The sequence below is a fragment of the Triturus cristatus genome, chromosome 8, assembly GCF_964204655.1.
Source record: "Triturus cristatus chromosome 8, aTriCri1.1, whole genome shotgun sequence".
Classification (NCBI taxonomy): domain Eukaryota; kingdom Metazoa; phylum Chordata; class Amphibia; order Caudata; family Salamandridae; genus Triturus; species Triturus cristatus.
In genome coordinates, this window is record NC_140591.1 from 1619304387 (window position 1) to 1619325008 (window position 20622).

Here is a 20622-nt window from a genome sequence, read left to right on the forward strand (position 1 = left end):
TTTCTTTTTAAAATGTATTAAACATTTGCGTGATGAAAATTATTTTTACATGTAAGGACCAATAATAAGGTGCTGCTGAGATTTGAACTCAGGATTTCCTGTTTACGAGACAGGCGCTTTAACCACTTAGCCACAGCACCTACTTTAGTGATACCAAAGGGATCATTAATTTAGTATTGGTGATCAAATTCTGTGCCTGTGTTAACGTGTCTTAATATGTATTCTAATGTTAAACACGCAAGGATTCCTAATATGTAAACAAGAATAGCTATGTTGTATTAAAAAAGAACACATTTTAAACTCAATCCCATATTTTGAATAGTTTATAAATAAGTGTTTTACATATATTCATCAATATTGCTCAAATCTAGGGTTATATTTAATCTGCCTCTTGCTCATTGAAATACCTTTTTGATTTTGCAATCACAGTATTGTTAATATAATATTGAAAACACTTTCAGTTTTTATTAGCTTTAAGATGATCTGTTCAACCGAAAGATAAATCAGACTTTTCTAATTTAATTGAATCGCAGGACGACTTAATGAAAATAATTTTTTATTTAAGAATGAGGAAAGCAAGGCACTGCTGAGATTTGAACTCAGGATCTCCTGTTTACTGGACAGGCGCTTTAACCAGCTAAGCCACAGCACCCTCTTGAACATGCTTTAACGAACAGTTTGCCGTATGGTGTTCAAGAGAATCCTGAGTTTTTCACTTTCATAATCATTTCTAAGTTCAGAAAACGCTCTACTCAACTACTTTAGACGAGGATACTGATCCTATTCATAAACACCTCATTGATATATTGCTTATCCTGTTCATAAATGTTTTAATCATGCTTTCTTTAAGAATGCATTACTTGAATTCAACTCTAGAATGATTTTTTATCTCTATTTTGCTCTTTGTCACTCTTTTTTCCCTTTTTCATTCAAAGCATTACTTTGAAAATCTTCACAATACAACGTTTTTTAGTTTTTCAATTTAAGATGACCCATTCTAATGTTCACAGAACAACACTTTTCTTTTTAAAATGTATTAAACATTTGCGTGATGCAAATTATTTTTACATGTAAGGACCAATAATAAGGTGCTGCTGAGATTTGAACTCAGGATTTCCTGTTTACGAGAGAGGCGCTTTAACCACTTAGCCACAGCACCTACTTTAGTGATACAGAAGGGATCATTAATTTAGTATTGGTGATCAACTTCTGTGCCTGTGTTAAAGTGTCTTAATATGTATTCTAATGTTAAACAAGCAAGGATTCCTAATCTGTAAACAAGAATAGCTATGTTGTATTAAAAAAGAACACATTTTAAACTCAATCCCATATTTTGAATAGTTTATAAATAAGTGTTTTACATATATTCATCAATATTGCTCAAATCTAGGGTCATATTTCATCTGCCTCTTGCTCATTGAAATACCTTTTTGATTTTGCAATCACAGTATCGTTACTATAATATCGAAAACACTTTCAGTTTTTATTAGGTTTAAGATGATCCGTTCAACCGAAAGATAAATCAGACTTTTCTAATTTAATTGAATCGCAGGACGACTTAATGAAAATAATTTTTTATTTAAGAATGAGGAAAGCAAGGCACTGCAGAGATTTGAGCTCAGGACCTCCTGTTTACTAGACAGGCGCTTTAAACAGCTAAGCCACAGCACCCTCTTGAAAATGCTTTAAGGAACAGTTTGCCGTATGGTGTTCAAGAGAATCCTGAGTTTTTCACTTTCATAATCATTTCTAAGTTCAGAAAACGCTCTACTCAACTACTTTAGACGAGGATACTGATCCTATTCATAAACACCTCATTGATATATTGCTTATCCTGTTCATAAATGTTTTAATCATGCTTTCTTTAAGAATGCATTACTTGAATTCAACTCTAGAATGATTTTTTATCTCTATTTTGCTCTTTGTCACTCTTTTTTCCCTTTTTCATTCAAAGCATTGCTTTGAAAATCTTCACAATACCACGTTTTTTTGTTTTTCAATTTAAGATGACCCATTCTAATGTTCACAGAACAACACTTTTCTTTTTAAAATGTATTAAACATTTGCGTGATGAAAATTATTTTTACATGTAAGGACCAATAATAAGGTGCTGCTGAGATTTGAACTCAGGATTTCCTGTTTACGAGACAGGCGCTTTAACCACTTAGCCACAGCACCTACTTTAGTGATACCGAAGGGATCATTAATTTAGTATTGGTGATCAAATTCTGTGCCTGTGTTAACGTGTCTTAATATGTATTCTAATGTTAAACACGCAAGGATTCCTAATATGTAAACAAGAATAGCTATGTTGTATTAAAAAAGAACACATTTTAAACTCAATCCCATATTTTGAATAGTTTATAAATAAGTGTTTTACATATATTCATCAATATTGCTCAAATCTAGGGTTATATTTAATCTGCCTCTTGCTCATTGAAATACCTTTTTGATTTTGCAATCACAGTATTGTTAATATAATATTGAAAACACTTTCAGTTTTTATTAGGTTTAAGATGATCTGTTCAACCGAAAGATAAATCAGACTTTTCTAATTTAATTGAATCGCAGGACGACTTAATGAAAATAATTTTTTATTTAAGAATGAGGAAAGCAAGGCACTGCTGAGATTTGAACTCAGGATCTCCTGTTTACTGGACAGGCGCTTTAACCAGCTAAGCCACAGCACCCTCTTGAACATGCTTTAACGAACAGTTTGCCATATGGTGTTCAAGAGAAACCTGAGTTTTTCACTTTCATAATCATTTCTCAGTTCCGAAAACGCACTACTCAAATAGTTTAGACGAGGATACTGATCCTATTGATAAACACCTCATTGATATATTGCTTATCCTGTTCATAAATGTTTTAATAATGCCTTCTTTAAGAATGCATTACTTGAATTCAACTCTAGAAGGATTTTTTATCTCTATTTTGCTCTTTGTCAGTCTTTTTTCCCTTTTTCATTCAAAGCATTACTTTGAAAATCTTCACAATACCACGTTTTTTAGTTTTTCAATTTAAGATGACCCATTCTAATGTTCACAGAACAACACTTTTCTTTTTAAAATGTATTAAACATTTGCGTGATGAAAATTATTTTTACATGTAAGGACCAATAATAAGGTGCTGCTGAGATTTGAACTCAGGATTTCCTGTTTACGAGAGAGGTGCTTTAACCACTTAGCCACAGCACCTACTTTAGTGATACAGAAGGGATCATTAATTTAGTATTGGTGATCAACTTCTGTGCCTGTGTTAAAGTGTCTTAATATGTATTCTAATGTTAAACAAGCAAGGATTCCTAATCTGTAAACAAGAATAGCTATGTTGTATTAAAAAAGAACACATTTTAAACTCAATCCCATATTTTGAATAGTTTATAAATAAGTGTTTTACATATATTCATCAATATTGCTCAAATCTAGGGTCATATTTCATCAGCCTCTTGCTCATTGAAATAAATTTTTGATTTTGCAATCACAGTATTGTTACTATAATATTGAAAACACTTTCAGTTTTTATTAGGTTTAAGATGATCTGTTCAACCGAAAGATAAATCAGACTTTTCTAATTTAATTGAATCGCAGGACGACTTAATGAAAATAATTTTTTATTTAAGAATGAGGAAAGCAAGGCACTGCTGAGATTTGAACTCAGGATCTCCTGTTTACTAGACAGGCGCTTTAACCAGCTAAGCCACAGAACCCTCTTGAAAATGCTTTAAGGAACAGTTTGCCATATGGTGTTCAAGAGAAACCTGAGTTTTTCACTTTCATAATCATTTCTCAGTTCAGAAAACGCACTACGCAAATAGTTTAGACGAGGATACTGATCCTATTCATAAACACCTCATTGATATATTGCTTATCCTGTTCATAAATGTTTTAATTATGCCTTCTTTAAGAATGCATTACTTGAATTCAACTCTAGAATGATTCTTTATCTCTATTTTGCTCTTTGTCACTCTTTTTTCCCTTTTTCATTCAAAGCATTACTTTGAAAATCTTCACAATACCACGTTTTTTTGTTTTTCAATTTAAGATGACCCATTCTAATGTTCACAGAACAACACTTTTCTTTTTAAAATGTATTAAACATTTGTGTGCTGAAAATTATTTTTACATGTAAGGACCAATAATAAGGTGCTGCTGAGATTTGAACTCAGGATTTCCTGTTTATGAGACAGGCGCTTTAACCACTTAGCCACAGCAGCTATTTTAGTGATATAGAAGGGATCATTAATTTAGTATTGGTGATCAAATTCTGTGCCTGTGTTAAAGTGTCTTAATATGTATTCTAATGTTAAACAAGCAAGGATTCCTAATCTGTAAACAAGAATAGCTATGTTGTATTACAAAAGAACACATTTTAAACTCAATCCCATATTTTGAATAGTTCATAAATAAGTGTTTTACATATATTCATCAATATTGCTCAAATCTAGGGTTATATTTCATCTGCCTCTTGCTCATTGAAATACCTTTCTGATTTTTGCAATCACAGTATTGTTACTATAATATTGAAAACACTTTCAGTTTTTATTAGGTTTAAGATGATCTGTTCAACCGAAAGATAAATCAGACTTTTCTAATTGAATTGAATCGCAGGACGACTTAATGAAAATAGTTTTTTATTTAAGAATAAGGAAAGCAAGGCACTGCTGAGATTTGAACTCAGGATCTCCTGTTTACTAGACAGGTGCTTTAACCAGCTAAGCCACAGCACCCTCTTGAAAATGCTTTAAGGAACAGTTTGCCATATGGTGTTCAAGAGAATCCTGAGTTTTTCACTTTCATAATCATTTCTCAGTTCAGAAAATGCACTACTCAAATAGTTTAGACGAGGATACTGATCCTATTGATAAACACCTCATTGATAAATTGCTTATCCTGTTCATAAATGTTTTAATTATGCCTTCTTTAAGAATGCATTACTTGAATTCAACTCTAGAATGATTTTCTATCTCTATTTTGCTCTTTGTCACTCTTTTTTCCCTTTTTCATTCAAAGCATTACTTTGAAAATCTTCACAATACCACGTTTTTTAGTTTTTCAATTTAAGATGACCCATTCTAATGTTCACAGAACAACACTTTTCTTTTTAAAATGTATTAAACATTTGCGTGATGAAAATTATTTTTACATGTAAGGACCAATAATAAGGTGCTGCTGAGATTTGAACTCAGGATTTCCTGTTTACGAGAGAGGCGCTTTAACCACTTAGCCACAGCACCTACTTTAGTGATACAGAAGGGATCATTAATTTAGTATTGGTGATCAACTTCTGTGCCTGTGTTAAAGTGTCTTAATATGTATTCTAATGTTAAACAAGCAAGGATTCCTAATCTGTAAACAAGAATAGCTATGTTGTATTAAAAAAGAACACATTTTAAACTCAATCCCATATTTTGAATAGTTTATAAATAAGTGTTTTACATATATTCATCAATATTGCACAAATCTAGGGTCATATTTCATCAGCCTCTTGCTCATTGAAATACATTTTTCGATTTTGCAATCACAGTATTGTTACTATAATATTGAAAACACTTTCAGTTTTTATTAGGTTTAAGATGATCTGTTCAACCGAAAGATAAATCAGACTTTTCTAATTTAATTGAATCGCAGGACGACTTAATGAAAATAATTTTTTATTTAAGAATGAGGAAAGCAAGGCACTGCTGAGATTTGAACTCAGGATCTCCTGTTTACTAGACAGGCGCTTTAACCAGCTAAGCCACAGCACCCTCTTGAAAATGCTTTAAGGAACAGTTTGCCATATGGTGTTCAAGAGAAACCTGAGTTTTTCACTTTCATAATCATTTCTCAGTTCAGAAAACGCACTACGCAAATAGTTTAGACGAGGATACTGATCCTATTCATAAACACCTCATTGATATATTGCTTATCCTGTTCATAAATGTTTTAATTATGCCTTCTTTAAGAATGCATTACTTGAATTCAACTCTAGAATGATTTTTTATCTCTATTTTGCTCTTTGTCACTCTTTTTTCACTTTTTCATTCAAAGCATTACTTTGAAAATCTTCACAATACCACGTTTTTTTGTTTTTCAATTTAAGATGACCCATTCTAATGTTCACAGAACAACACTTTTCTTTTTAAAATGTATTAAACATTTGTGTGCTGAAAATTATTTTTACATGTAAGGACCAATAATAAGGTGCTGCTGAGATTTGAACTCAGGATTTCCTGTTTATGAGACAGGCGCTTTAACCACTTAGCCACAGCAGCTATTTTAGTGATACAGAAGGGATCATTAATTTAGTATTGGTGATCAAATTCTGTGCCTGTGTTAAAGTTTCTTAATATGTATTCTAATGTTAAACAAGCAAGGATTCCTAATCTGTAAACAAGAATAGCTATGTTGTATTACAAAAGAACACATTTTAAACTCAATCCCATATTTTGAATAGTTCATAAATAAGTGTTTTACATATATTCATCAATATTGCTCAAATCTAGGGTTATATTTCATCTGCCTCTTGCTCATTGAAATACCAATTTCAATGAGCCTGGCGGGGGAGGAGCCTAGCGCGCAACCAAGATGGCCGCGTAGGTGCGAGGCTCCCGAGGACCTCCGCGACCTCCTGAATTAAGCCTGGCGATATCCTGTCCTTGTTGAGGGGACTGTGTTGGGGAACCGGAGCTGAGGCGCCACCCGTTTTTTGGGCTCGAATCGGACCCCGGACGCCGGTGGGAGCATCGATCGAAGGTTGTGGCCTTCTCCTCGCCGGCCCCCCGGATTGGAGTAGTGGGGCGATCCGGGGACAAAGTGAATAACAGCGGCGAACGGGGCTGGGCGACTGGCGTACCCCGCACTTTCACTTTCGCTTTTGCGCCCTCCTAGCTCTCAAGCGGGGTCGGACTGCGGAGCGGGGTGTGGTGGTGTGGCTTTGTCCAGGAGCCCGGCCGACCCGCCGGCGGTGGGTTGACCCGCGGTTCGGTGGTCGCCCCTGCCCCCCCCCTGGCACCCGTGACTTGGTATAGCGGCCCGTTTGGGGTGCTTGGCACGACGGTGGAAGAGCCAGCATGTCCACCAAACAAGATGGCGACCGGGCGAATGTGAAGACGACCCGCCGTGGCACGGCGCACCAGGCCAACAGTATGGACCGCTACACGCTCCAGAAGGGTTCTCCGGAGACATCGCGTGCATCCCCGGTGGGCCCGACGGAGGCATCCACTCATCCGGTGGATCTGACCCTCCGGGACGTCATGGGCGCCATCGCAGAGATGAAGGCCTCGGTGGACCAGCGTTTCGACACCTTAGCGCAAAAAATAGACTCGGTCCTGGTGGATGTGAGCCTTGTGAGGGCAGACTTGTCCAAAACAAACGACCGAGTCGACTCCCTGGCCCACACCACGACGAGCCTCACGACAGACGTGGTGGCCCTCCAGAAGGAGGTGCGCCGGCTTGGCCAGGCGAGCGCCCTGATGGACCGGCGACTGGAGGACTCCGAGGGTCGGGCCCGGAGGAATAATGTCCGTATTGTGGGGGTGCCGGAGGGACGAGAGGCGGAGGCGGCGGATCTTTTCGTGGAAGAGTTGATCCTGACCCATCTCCAGCCCCGGGGGCTGAGTAAGCTTTTTGCGGTGGAGCGTGCTCACCAGGTCCCCGGGGGCAGACCTAAGGCTGGTGCCCCGCCGCGGCCTCTCATTGCCCGGATTTTTAATTTCCGGGACAGAGATGCTATCCTCCAGACCTCCAGACAACAGGGACCGGTCAAGCTTGACAACATGGAGGTACATTTCTACCCAGACTTTACCCCGGCGGTCCAGAAGCAGCGGCAGAGCTTTCTTGGTGTTAAACGTCGCCTGAGGGACCTGAACCTCAAGTACTCAATGCTCTTTCCAGCTAAGCTGAGGGTAGAGGTGGATGGTCGCACGCACTTCTTCGACCGGCCCGAGGCGGCTGGGGACTGGCTGGACACTCTGCCTGGAGATCGGGGCCGGGGGGCGGGGGGGGGCGCGGCTGGCGAGGAGGGCCCGCCGGAGCAGAATTGAGGGGTGACTGCATAGGCCTTGCTCTGGACGTTGTTCCTTCACCATTTCTTGATTGCGTATTTTCCCCTCCTATGGAGGTCGTGCGGGGTCTGTTGGGGGCTTCCCTCCTCCTCTGGGGGACTAGTTAGTATTTTAGCTATGGGGCGACAGGCACACTGCACTTTGGGGGGGCTGTCTGGGCTCATGCAGGGGTGCAGGGAGGGGGGAGTTTTGTTGGGACCGGGGGGTGGGGGGGTGTGTTGTTTGTTAGCACCGCAGGGCAAACCCGCTACTATGTTGTTGTTTTTAGGATGCTCGATGGGGGACGACCGATTGTTTCGACGTATGATGGGGGGTAGGGATTTGGCTGTGTTGTCATGGAATGTTAACGGCCTGGGGGATAGGATTAAGCGTGGTGTGGTCCTGCAGTACTTAAAACGTATTTCACCAGATGTTGTCTTCCTGCAGGAGACGCACCTTATAGGTAACTCCTTTCATGCAATGAACCGGCGGGGATATCGTTTGGCGGCTCATTCTGGCTTCACCTCGGGCTCGCGGGGGGTGGGTATTATGATCAAGAACTCGCTCCCGTTGGAGATTGATGAGGTGCGCCATGATGAGAGGGGACGCTACACGGTTCTGGTGGGAAGAATGGAGGGTAGAGTGTTTATCTTTATATCAGTGTACGTCCCGCCTGGGTTACAAGCCACCACATTTGCGGACCTGGGGCGCCTCCTTCTGGACCTTCCGAGTGGCCTGCTGGTGGTTGGAGGGGATTTTAATGCGGTAGCCTCTGGGTCTATGGATCGCTGTTAGACCTGGCACCTTGGCGTGAGTTTCCCTTCCACTTTTTGATGGTGTGCCTCGATTGTTTTGCTGGTGTTGTCCGCTCAGGGCACTGCGCCACGGCTAATCCGTGCCGCAGTGCAAGTGCTCCCTAGGTAAAGTGTACCTGTAATTGATGTCCACGATTGGTTTATTGGATTCACTGTCAGTCCCCAGTAAAGTGCACCAGGGGTGCCAGGGCTCGTGAATGCCAATGCTGCTGGTGGGCTTGCAGCGCTGGTTGCGCCACCCACGGAAGCGGCCTTGTAAAATGTGTCTAGGGTCTGCCACCGCAGACCCTGTGCGCGGTCCGGGACCGTCGCGCTGACTGCGCAAGTGCCCCCACTTGCCAGTCCCTAAACCTTCCCTTCCTTACATATTAGCCACCCCTCTGGTAGGCCCAAGGGCAGGGTGCATTGTAGGCATAAGGTAGGACAGGCCCTGATGTCTTAGTAGTGAATTACAGCCATTTTCGTTCTTCACTATTGAAGGCTACCTGCTCTCCATAGGCCAGAATGGGCTGCTGGGATCACGCCAACGCTGTGACCCCAGTGGACTCAGAGAGCATGGTAGAAGTGTCAAGTTTAGTATGCCTGAACTCAGGATGATAAAATACGTCTTGTAGTCAAGTCTATTTTAATATCCTGGGTTTGTAAATACTACTTTTAGAAAGTTAGTGTTTACTGACCTGACCATCTCAGTCCGCCTCTGCTGTGTGTATGTGTTCTGCCTGGCAACAGTAAGGAGCAGGGTTGAGGAATCCCCAGAGACAGGTTGGCTGCCAGGTGGTGGGTAGAGAGATTACACCTGGATGGGTGGGAGGAGTACACCTTGACTCTTGAATAGACCTGTGCTCTGCCACCACAAAGCCGGCGCCACCCCCTGTGGGGCGGCTGATGTCTCTGCCCTGCTGCTGAAAGGAAAGAGCAGAGTCACCATAACAAAGTGCTCCAGAACTGGACTGAGCCAGGCCTAGGCCCCCTGGCGCTAAAGAACAAAAGAATCATGGTATAAAAGTAGGAGCCTGGCTCCTAAGAAATCAGAATCCTGTTTTACCACAAAGAACCTCTGCCCGACTAGAAGGAGAAGAAGACGCTGGAGGAGCTGGCCTGCTGCTTGCCTTGCTGAGAAAGGAGAGGAAGAGACTTACTGAAAAGACTTTGCTACTTTGTGCTTGAACATTCTCCAAGGGCTTGATCTGAGCTTGCCCCCTGACCTGAACCCCAGGACCAGTGGGTTCTCTGTGCTTTTGCTCGTCCTCCAATTCGAGCCGTGTGTGCATCCCGCTGGAAAGGGACTGCGCCCCTCATCGCCCCTCCTAGGGCCGTGACACTCAGAAGCTCGCCTGCCTCAAACCCGTGAGAGCCCCGCTCCGTCCAGAGCCGCTCTCTGTCCCCGGGCCAGGCCGCCGGCATCCCTGTCACCGCCTGCTACTGGAGCGCGCTGACCGCGCTATCACCCCTCCCGCCGGAAGCCGTCCGACGACTGTGATCTACGTCGGGTCATCCAGCTGCACTGACCGTGCCCTGCGACCCCGCTTCACTATCCCCGGACATCTCAGGCCGCGCCGCCCCCGCTGTGGAGACCCTCCTGCACCGCCGTGCTAAAGGGTCGCTGGCCGCGCCTGCCTACGTGCCCACACCTGCTGATTGAGGACCCAAGAACACTTCCCAAGCTGAGAGTCGCACCGACCTGTGCCGACTCTCCACATCAAGAAAGAAGTTCCAGTATCGGGCTCGGGGCCCGCAACGCCTTATTTCCCCGTTCGCAGGAGACGAACTCTGTGAGTACTGGAACCACAAGTAACATTTGAAAGAGACTACAAACTATCCATTTGAAACTGCGAACCAAGAACATTTGCCTGCTGTATAACCTGGTGGCCTAGCGAAAACGTTATTGGTCTTGTGATAAGTCTGTTGAGATATATATACCTTATTTTTACATAAAGAATCGTATTTTTATATATATCCAAGTCTGGTGTCCGTTTCTGGGGGGATTGATGTATTTACTGTGTGTACGATTGTAAGTGCTTAACCAACAACGCCTGAGGAATCGCCTTGGCTGCTCACGCCACGCACCTAGAGGGTGAGCAAGGGTCATTCGCGAGGGGTTATCCTGCGCCCTGACGTGGAGGAGAGGGTTCCTGCTTGACACAAGGGCAACCTTGCGCCAACCAGAGATCCCCGACTCTAACATTGTTGGCAGCGGTTGGGATTTCGGATTTGCACTTGTAATTTGCACACAGTGAATTATTAATCACCAGATAGTGAGAGCAGACCAAATAACGCAGCCACAGGTTTGTAATTGTTGAACTTTGTTGAGACATCTGCCATTACTGCAACCATGCCTGGCTCGCACTCCGCTGGAAGAGCACTCTCTGTGATTTCTGGAATAGATGAGGTGGATTGGGAGAGACTGGAAGGCTACTCGATGGAGCAATTGAAAGGCTACAGTGTAAAATTCCGAGTCCCCCATGCTGGATTCAAGAGGAGAACCCAGTACGCCAAGGCGCTGAGAGCCTGGAAGGAGTCACGAGACCCACGGAATGCGGGGGACATCGTTCCACCCGACAACCTTGAGGAGCCCAGCAGAGTCCGGTCGCCAGAGGAGCTGGCAGACAGGGCAGCCGACAGGGCGCATGCAATGGAGATGGCAAAGTTGGCCGGACAAATGGAAATGGAAAAGCAGAAGTTGGCCCTGGAGGCACAACAACGCCAAATGGATCATGACATAAGATTGAAGGAGTTGGAGCTGAAGGCGAAAAGTTTGGACACCGCTCCTTCTGGTGGCAGCACTCCACCAGCGCAGGTAGAGTCCAAGGTGTACATCCCCAAAGATGTAGTAAAGGAGTATTTCAGAAAAGATGACATAGGGCAGTGGTTTAGGGCCTACGAGGTGGCCATGTCCTCACACCGGGTCCCTGAGAAAGACTGGGGAGCGGGGTTGTGGGGAAGGTTCCTTGCGGAAGGGCGGGACACACTGTTAGATTTGCCCTTAGAAGTCCAGACCTCATACCCCCATATGAAGGAAGCTTTAATGACCAGGTATGGGTTAACTCCTGAGCTATATAGACAGAGGTTCAGGGAGACCAAGAAGATCCCTGAGAGTACGTATGTGGAATATGTGACCTTTTTCTGCAGAGCGCTGGATGGTTGGGTGAAGGGTAGCAAAGTGAATGATTATCAAGGGCTGCTTGATTTAATTGCATGGGAGCACTTGTCCAGTCAATGTTTTCCTGAGCTACGCCAGCACCTGATAGATAGCAAGCTGTCCAACCCGAGGAAGCTTGCTGAGGAGGCGGACCGCTGGCTCAGCACCAGGGTCCACAAGGGTCAAGTGGGAGACTCCGCCAAAGGTGGGCAGGGTCCCCAGCAGAAGAGTGGGGGGGACAAGGGTAAACAGAAGGGGTTCCAAAAAGGCCCCCAAAGTAATTCCCAAGGGAACCAGCAGAAGGGTTCTCAGCCTCCCCCACCCCCGCAGCAGAACGGGGCCCCGACAGGTAGACCTGTTCCAAAGGGGCCCTTCAATTGTTATAAGTGTGGTGATCCGGGTCACATTGCCTCTGATCCTAAGTGTCGCCTGTTTGGTAAGACCGCACCCACTGGTGCCCCCCCCCGGCAAGTAGCTAGTGTTAACTTTGGGGAGGAAGTAGCAGTCCAGGAGGGTGGGGGTCCCGGGCAGATGACCCTAGTCTCGCTAGGAGACAGTGAGATGGTCCCTGTAACCTACCTGCCCTCTAACACTAAGAAATATGGGCAGGTGGTGACCATCAATGGAAGGAAGGTGGAGGCTCTTAGAGATACAGGAGCCAGCGTGACCTCGGTGAGGCAACACCTGGTGTCTCAAGAGCAGATTGTACCCAATGCCTACTGTAGGGTTGTCAATGCTGACAACGTAGAGAGTCGTTGTCCAATGGCTCAAGTTCCCTTTGAGTGGGGGGAGGTCTCTGGTACTCTACAAGTCGCTGTGAGAACTGACATGCCTGTAGATTGTCTGCTAGGGAACGACCTGGAGAGTTCCCCTTGGGAAAAGGTGGAGAAGACCACGCATCTGAGGATGGTGGGTCTACCCGACTGGGCGTGCGTGACCACCCGGTCCATGGCAGCCAGTAGGGGTGTTGAGAGGGTCCTGGAGCCTGAGGGAGAGGTCCAGGAACCGGCCTTAGGGAGAAGGCGCAGGAGGCGCGGGAAACCGGCCCCCAAAGTTCCCACGGCCCAGGAGGAAGTAGACCCGGAGGGGGATGCTCTGGAGCCTACCGGGGAACAGATCGCCGAACTGGGAGACTTGCCTGAGCTGACCCATTGGCAGCAAGAAGGAGGTCCCTCCAGGGAGGAATTCTGCAGGGAGCAGAAAGAATGCCCTTCTCTCGTGGGTATGCGGCAACAGGCTGCAGACCAGGCCAATGGTGTTCAGGCCAAAACACACTACGTGTACTGGGAGAGTGACCTCCTGTATTCCGAGCCTAAGGCTGCTGAACCTGGGTCAGCCCGTGTGCTGGTGGTACCCCAGAAGTTCAGAACCTTCCTACTGGGGCTGGCTCATGATGTGCCCTTAGCAGGACATTTGGGGATGGACAAGACCTATGACAGGCTTGTCACCCACTTTTACTGGCCCCAAATGCACAAGAATTCAGATTCCTACTGCAGAACCTGTCAGACTTGCCAGGCAAGTGGTAAGAGCGGAGGGAAGCATAAGGCTCCTCTGCAACCTTTCCCTGTGGTCGGTACGCCATTCCAACGAGTGGGTATTGATATTGTGGGGCCTCTGGACCCCAAGACAGCCCTGGGCAACAGGTTCATCCTGGTCTTGGTGGACCATGCCACCCGGTACCCTGAAGCCATCCCTCTGAGGACAGTGACGGCCCCCGTGGTGGGACGGGCACTGATGGGAATTTTCTCCCGAGTGGGATTCCCTCTAGAGGTGGTGAGCGACAGGGGGACCAATTTCATATCCACATATATGAAATCCCTGTGGAAGGAGTGTGGGGTAACTTACAAGTTCACCACTCCTTACCACCCCCAAGGAAATGGGTTGGTTGAGAGATTCAACCGAACCCTCAAAGGCATGATCATGGGCCTGGACGGTCCAATGAGGCGTAAGTGGGACGTCCTCTTGCCATGCCTGCTCTTCGCTTACCGAGAGGTGCCGCAGAAGTCTCTAGGGTTCAGCCCCTTTGAGCTTCTGTATGGTCACCCGGTAAGAGGACCTCTGAGTTTGGTAAAGGAAGGCTGGGAGCAATCTCCCAGGAAACCTCCCCAGAATGTATATAGTTACATGCTGGCCTTCCGAAACCAGACTCGGCGTTTCAGGCAACTTGCTGAGGCAAATCTGGAAGCCAGCCAGGAGGAGATGAAGCGGTGGTACGACCGGAATGCCACTCTGGTAGAGCTTCAACCTGGACAAAAGGTATGGGTCTTGGCCCCAGTGGAGCCTTGTGCACTTCAGGATAAGTGGACAGGTCCATTTGAGGTTGTGGAGCGCAAAAGTCCTATCACCTACTTGGTGGACATGCAGACTCCCAGGAACCCTTTGAGGGTCCTACATGTTAACCGCCTTAAGCCCCACTTAGAGAGGACCGAAGTGGGCATGCTGCTGGCCACTGATGATGGAATGGAAGAGGAGACCGAGTCTCTTCCTGACCTCTTAGTGGCCTCTGAGAAAGATGGGTCAGTGGATGGAGTTAACCTCTCACCCACCCTGACGCCCGAACAACAGGAAGACTGCCGCCACTTGCTGGGACAGTTTTCCGACCGATTCTCCCTGGTTCCTGGTGTCACAGATTGGTGCGTCCATGATGTGGACACAGGAGACAGCCTACCTGTAAAGCACAAGGCTTACAGGGTAACTGACAGGGTCAGAGCCTGCATTAAGGAGGAGGTCTCCAAAATGCTTGCGCTAGGGGTGGTTGAGTCCTCCAGCAGTCCTTGGTCCAGCCCCGTGGTCTTGGTCCCAAAGGCTGCTGCGCCGGGAGCCACACCTGAACTCCGGTTCTGTGTGGACTACAGAGGACTCAATTCAGTCACGAAGACTGACGCGCACCCCATCCCCAGAGCTGATGAGCTCATTGATCGGCTGGGGGCTGCCCGGTTCCTCAGTACGTTTGATTTAACGTCTGGGTACTGGCAGATCGCCTTGACCGATGGGGCCAAAGAGAGGTCAGCATTCTCTACTCCAGATGGGCACTTCCAGTTCCGAGTCATGCCATTTGGGATGAAGAATGCCCCTGCCACCTTTCAGAGGTTGGTCAACCAGGTACTGGTTGGGCTGGATGCGTTCAGTGCCGCCTACCTGGATGACATCGCAGTGTTCAGTGCCACCTGGCCTGAACACCTGCGCCACCTCTGGGAAGTGTTGATGGCGCTGCGCCGAGCAGGCCTCACGATCAAGGCAAGCAAGTGCCAGATCGGGCAGGGTTCCGTGGTGTACTTGGGACACCAAGTGGGGAGTGGCAAGGTGGCACCCTTGCAACCCAAAATTGAAACCATCCTGGCTTGGGAACCCCCCAAGACGCAGACCGCAGTGAGGGCCTTCCTGGGGCTCACTGGGTACTACAGGAGGTTTGTCAAGGGCTATGGAACGATCGTTGCCCCCTTGACAGAGCTGACTTCTAAGAAGCAGCCCAGGAACGTGATTTGGACTGACACCTGTCAGAAAGCTTTCGACACCCTGAAGACTGCCATGTGCACGGCGCCCGTGCTCTTGGCCCCCGACTTCTCCAAGGAATTCCTAGTTCAGACAGACGCTTCAGAGCATGGTGTAGGGGCTGTTCTCTCACAGATGACTGAGGAGGGCTGGGACCAACCCGTAGCCTTCATCAGTAGGAGGTTACTTCCACGGGAAAGTAGGTGGAGTGCAATTGAGCGAGAAGCCTTTGCTGTGGTCTGGGCGCTGAAGAAGCTAAGACCCTACTTGTTTGGGTCTCACTTCCGGGTTCAGACGGACCACAGGCCCCTCAGATGGTTGATGCAAATGAGGGGTGAAGACCCGAAGCTGTTGAGGTGGTCCATCTCCCTACAGGGTATGGACTTTACGGTGGAACACCGTCCTGGTACAGATCACGCCAACGCTGACGGTCTGTCCAGGTATTTCCGCCTTAGTGACGAGGAACCCCCTGGACAAGGGTAGTTCTCCCCACATTTCAGCTGGAGGGGACACGTGTTAGACCTGGCACCTTGGCGTGAGTTTCCCTTCCACTTTTTGATGGTGTGCCTCGATTGTTTTGCTGGTGTTGTCCGCTCAGGGCACTGCGCCACGGCTAATCCGTGCCGCAGTGCAAGTGCTCCCTAGGTAAAGTGTACCTGTAATTGATGTCCACGATTGGTTTATTGGATTCACTGTCAGTCCCCAGTAAAGTGCACCAGGGGTGCCAGGGCTCGTGAATGCCAATGCTGCTGGTGGGCTTGCAGCGCTGGTTGCGCCACCCACGGAAGCGGCCTTGTAAAATGTGTCTAGGGTCTGCCACCGCAGACCCTGTGCGCGGTCCGGGACCGTCGCGCTGACTGCGCAAGTGCCCCCACTTGCCAGTCCCTAAACCTTCCCTTCCTTACATATTAGCCACCCCTCTGGTAGGCCCAAGGGCAGGGTGCATTGTAGGCATAAGGTAGGACAGGCCCTGATGTGTGTGGCATGTCTTAGTAGTGAATTACATCGATTTTCGTTCTTCACTATTGAAGGCTACCTGCTCTCCATAGGCCAGAATGGGCTGCTGGGATCACGCCAACGCTGTGACCCCAGTGGACTCAGAGAGCATGGTAGAAGTGTCAAGTTTAGTATGCCTGAACTCAGGATGATAAAATACGTCTTGTAGTCAAGTCTATTTTAATATCCTGGGTTTGTAAATACTACTTTTAGAAAGTTAGTGTTTACTGACCTGACCATCTCAGTCCGCCTCTGCTGTGTGTATGTGTTCTGCCTGGCAACAGTAAGGAGCAGGGTTGAGGAATCCCCAGAGACAGGTTGGCTGCCAGGTGGTGGGTAGAGAGATTACACCTGGATGGGTGGGAGGAGTACACCTTGACTCTTGAATAGACCTGTGCTCTGCCACCACAAAGCCGGCGCCACCCCCTGTGGGGCGGCTGATGTCTCTGCCCTGCTGCTGAAAGGAAAGAGCAGAGTCACCATAACAAAGTGCTCCAGAACTGGACTGAGCCAGGCCTAGGCCCCCTGGCGCTAAAGAACAAAAGAATCATGGTATAAAAGTAGGAGCCTGGCTCCTAAGAAATCAGAATCCTGTTTTACCACAAAGAACCTCTGCCCGACTAGAAGGAGAAGAAGACGCTGGAGGAGCTGGCCTGCTGCTTGCCTTGCTGAGAAAGGAGAGGAAGAGACTTACTGAAAAGACTTTGCTACTTTGTGCTTGAACATTCTCCAAGGGCTTGATCTGAGCTTGCCCCCTGACCTGAACCCCAGGACCAGTGGGTTCTCTGTGCTTTTGCTCGTCCTCCAATTCGAGCCGTGTGTGCATCCCGCTGGAAAGGGACTGCGCCCCTCATCGCCCCTCCTAGGGCCGTGACACTCAGAAGCTCGCCTGCCTCAAACCCGTGAGAGCCCCGCTCCGTCCAGAGCCGCTCTCTGTCCCCGGGCCAGGCCGCCGGCATCCCTGTCACCGCCTGCTACTGGAGCGCGCTGACCGCGCTATCACCCCTCCCACCGGAAGCCGTCCGACGACTGTGATCTACGCCGGGTCATCCAGCTGCACTGACCGTGCCCTGCGACCCCGCTTCACTATCCCCGGACATCTCAGGCCGCGCCGCCCCCGCTGTGGAGACCCTCCTGCACCGCCGTGCTAAAGGGTCGCTGGCCGCGCCTGCCTACGTGCCCACACCTGCTGATTGAGGACCCAAGAACACTTCCCAAGCTGAGAGTCGCACCGACCTGTGCCGACTCTCCACATCAAGAAAGAAGTTCCAGTATCGGGCTCGGGGCCCGCAACGCCTTATTTCCCCGTTCGCAGGAGACGAACTCTGTGAGTACTGGAACCACAAGTAACATTTGAAAGAGACTACAAACTATCCATTTGAAACTGCGAACCAAGAACATTTGCCTGCTGTATAACCTGGTGGCCTAGCGAAAATGTTATTGGTCTTGTGATAAGTCTGTTGAGATATATATACCTTATTTTTACATAAAGAATCGTATTTTTATATATATCCAAGTCTGGTGTCCGTTTCTGGGGGGATTGATGTATTTACTGTGTGTACGATTGTAAGTGCTTAACCAACAACGCCTGAGGAATCGCCTTGGCTGCTCACGCCACGCACCTAGAGGGTGAGCAAGGGTCATTCGCGAGGGGTTATCCTGCGCCCTGACGTGGAGGAGAGGGTTCCTGCTTGACACAAGGGCAACCTTGCGCCAACCAGAGATCCCCGACTCTAACAATCGCCATCCCCCTAGGGACCTCCCCCGGGCACAGGCGTGGCTGCCCGGCCTTCTAGACACGCTGGGCCTGGTGGATTGCTGGCGATTAAAGCATCCTGCATTGCGACAGTACACCTTCCACTCGGGTGCCCATGGTAGCCTCTCGCGGCTTGATTACATCCTTGTCCCGGCGGCCCACGCAGGGAGGGTGGGGGAGGTGCGCCATCTGGCGCGGGGTATCTCAGACCACTCCCCATTGTTGTTGCATCTCGATGTCTTCCCGAGGGGGGATGGCAGGGTGGCCCCAATCAATGCATGGTATTTGCGCGACCCCACCATTCGTGCCGATTTGATCAAATCCCTACAGCGATATTTCGATGAGAATGTGGGGTCGGTCTCTTCGGCCATCTCCCTGTGGGAGGCTTTCAAGGTAGTCCTTAGGGGGGAGGCCCTCTCCTTTATCTCCCATGCCCGGCGGCGCGAGCGGGAGGAGGTGACCCGGGTAGAGGCCGAGATTGCAGAACTGGAGGGTGCCCTGGGAAGCGGGGTAACAGACGACAAGTTGCATGTTCTACACCTAAAGCAGGCGGCCTATCGGGCCCTCGTCACGGAGGCGGCCAGGGGCCTCAGTAGAGAGCAGCAGGGGCGATTGTATGATGTGGGTGATAAGGCTGGCAAATTGATTGCGTGGTTGGATAAGAGGGAGAGAGCGAGCCGTGTGGTGCCTTTGATTGAGAGTGTTGATGGTGCGTGTGTCACTGAGCCGGAAGCCATTGTCTCCTGCTTCGCGGATTATTTCCGCGAAGTCTACTCCCCGGTTTCCCCCTGCTCGGAGGCAGACTCCCATGCCCTGCTTCGGGACATCGCACTGCCCTCCCTAACGGTGGAGGACAGGGATTCGCTGGACGCCCCTCCCACCTCGGACGAAATTGCCTTGGCTATTCGCTCGGTTGCATCCGGCAAGGCCATGGGCCCCAATGGTATTCCCATCGAGCTCTACAAGCTACGCCCGGATGTGTTGGCGCCCCACCTGCGCGCGATGTTCCTGGCGGCCCACTCGCGGGGTTCCCTCCCGCCGGACCAGCGTCTAGCCACAATTGTGGTGATCCACAAGGAGGGGAGGCCCCGTGAACGGGTCACATCCTATAGGCCGATTTCGCTTTTGAACGCGGAGCCCAAAATCCTCGCCAAGGTGTTGGCCAACAGGTTGGTTGGCGTGGTGGGCGATTTGGTCCACCAAGACCAATCTGGCTTTATACCGCACCGCAACACGGCGCTCAATCTGCGGCGCTTGCACGGGGTGCTCGCGCGTGTCCCATTTGTGCGGGAGCCGGCCATCTTGGCGTCCTTGGACGCCACCATGGCGTTTGATACGCTTGAATGGCCATACATCTGGGCGATGCTGGCAAAATTCGGGTTTGGCCCGGGTTTCATTAGCTGGGTCAAATTGTTATATTCGGGCCCATTGGCGCAGGTGGTAGTGAATGGGCGAGTCTCGGCCCCATTCGCGCTGGGGAGGGGTACGCGACAGGGCTGCCCCCTGTCGCCTCTCCTGTTTGCTCTGGCCCTGGAGCCCCTGGCGGAGTGGCTGCGGTGGCACCCTTCTATCCGTGGTCTCCGCTGGACCCCCGAGCATGAGGACCGTGTGTCCCTCTATGCTGACGATATCCTTCTGTATCTCGCCTCCCCGCGTAAATCACTGATCGTCCTGGTTGATGTTTTGCGTTCATTCGGTCGCAACTCAGGCCTGGTCATCAACTGGGCGAAATCCTGTGTATATGTGCTTTCCGGGGAGGCTCCGGCCTTACCACGGGACTGTCCGATCCAGATTGCCTCCCAAGGTTTTCGGTACTTGGGTATCTATATCACTCTTGACCCGGAGGCCCGCTATGAGCGGAATTTGTTACCCCCCCTCCGGCGTTTGAGGGAGGACGTGGTGCGCTGGCGGCGTCTGCCGCTCTCGCCGCTCGGCCGAGCGGCCTTGTTTAAAATGATGTCCCTGCCACGCTTCCTCTACGCCCTCCAGAATACTATGGACTTGGTCCCGGCACGCTATTTCCGTGAGGTGGAGGGCCTCCAGCGGCGCCTGTTCTGGGACGGGAGGCCGCGCATTGCTCTGGCTAAATTGACGCTCCCGTGGTACGATGGGGGGGTCGCCCTCCCTGACATTAAACGGTATTACTGGGCCTCCCAACTAGCTGCAATTAATCATGGCCTTTACGGGCCCGCCTTGAACCCGGCATTTGAGATGGATAAGATGCTCCTGCCCGGTGGTGATTACAATCGAGCGCTCTACGCGGGCGCGCCCGACTCCCGTTTGACGGGACCGACGCGTGTCATGGTGCGTGTCTGGCACGCGGCTAATGCAGCTATGGGGTGGAAGGACCATTTGACCCGGGCGTCACCGCTGTATGCGTCTGAGAGGTTGGGCTCCC

The 20622-nt window shown here is 48.9% G+C and overlaps 6 non-coding genes across 6 annotated transcripts; all 6 read right to left on the minus strand.

Moving 5' to 3' along the window:
• Positions 1-67: 67 nt before the first annotated feature.
• On the minus strand, positions 68-140 carry TRNAT-CGU (transfer RNA threonine (anticodon CGU)). The gene has a single exon. It is a non-coding gene; the product is annotated as a tRNA-Thr (tRNA).
• A 946-nt stretch (positions 141-1086) lies between these two features.
• TRNAT-CGU (transfer RNA threonine (anticodon CGU)) lies at positions 1087-1159 on the minus strand. The gene has a single exon. It is a non-coding gene; the product is annotated as a tRNA-Thr (tRNA).
• Positions 1160-2105: 946 nt separating this feature from the next.
• On the minus strand, positions 2106-2178 carry TRNAT-CGU (transfer RNA threonine (anticodon CGU)). The gene has a single exon. It is a non-coding gene; the product is annotated as a tRNA-Thr (tRNA).
• A 2477-nt stretch (positions 2179-4655) lies between these two features.
• On the minus strand, positions 4656-4729 carry TRNAT-AGU (transfer RNA threonine (anticodon AGU)). The gene has a single exon. It is a non-coding gene; the product is annotated as a tRNA-Thr (tRNA).
• A 434-nt stretch (positions 4730-5163) lies between these two features.
• Positions 5164-5236, minus strand: TRNAT-CGU (transfer RNA threonine (anticodon CGU)). The gene has a single exon. It is a non-coding gene; the product is annotated as a tRNA-Thr (tRNA).
• Positions 5237-5675: 439 nt separating this feature from the next.
• TRNAT-AGU (transfer RNA threonine (anticodon AGU)) lies at positions 5676-5749 on the minus strand. Its single transcript has one exon. It is a non-coding gene; the product is annotated as a tRNA-Thr (tRNA).
• Between the last annotated feature and the right edge of the window lie 14873 nt (positions 5750-20622).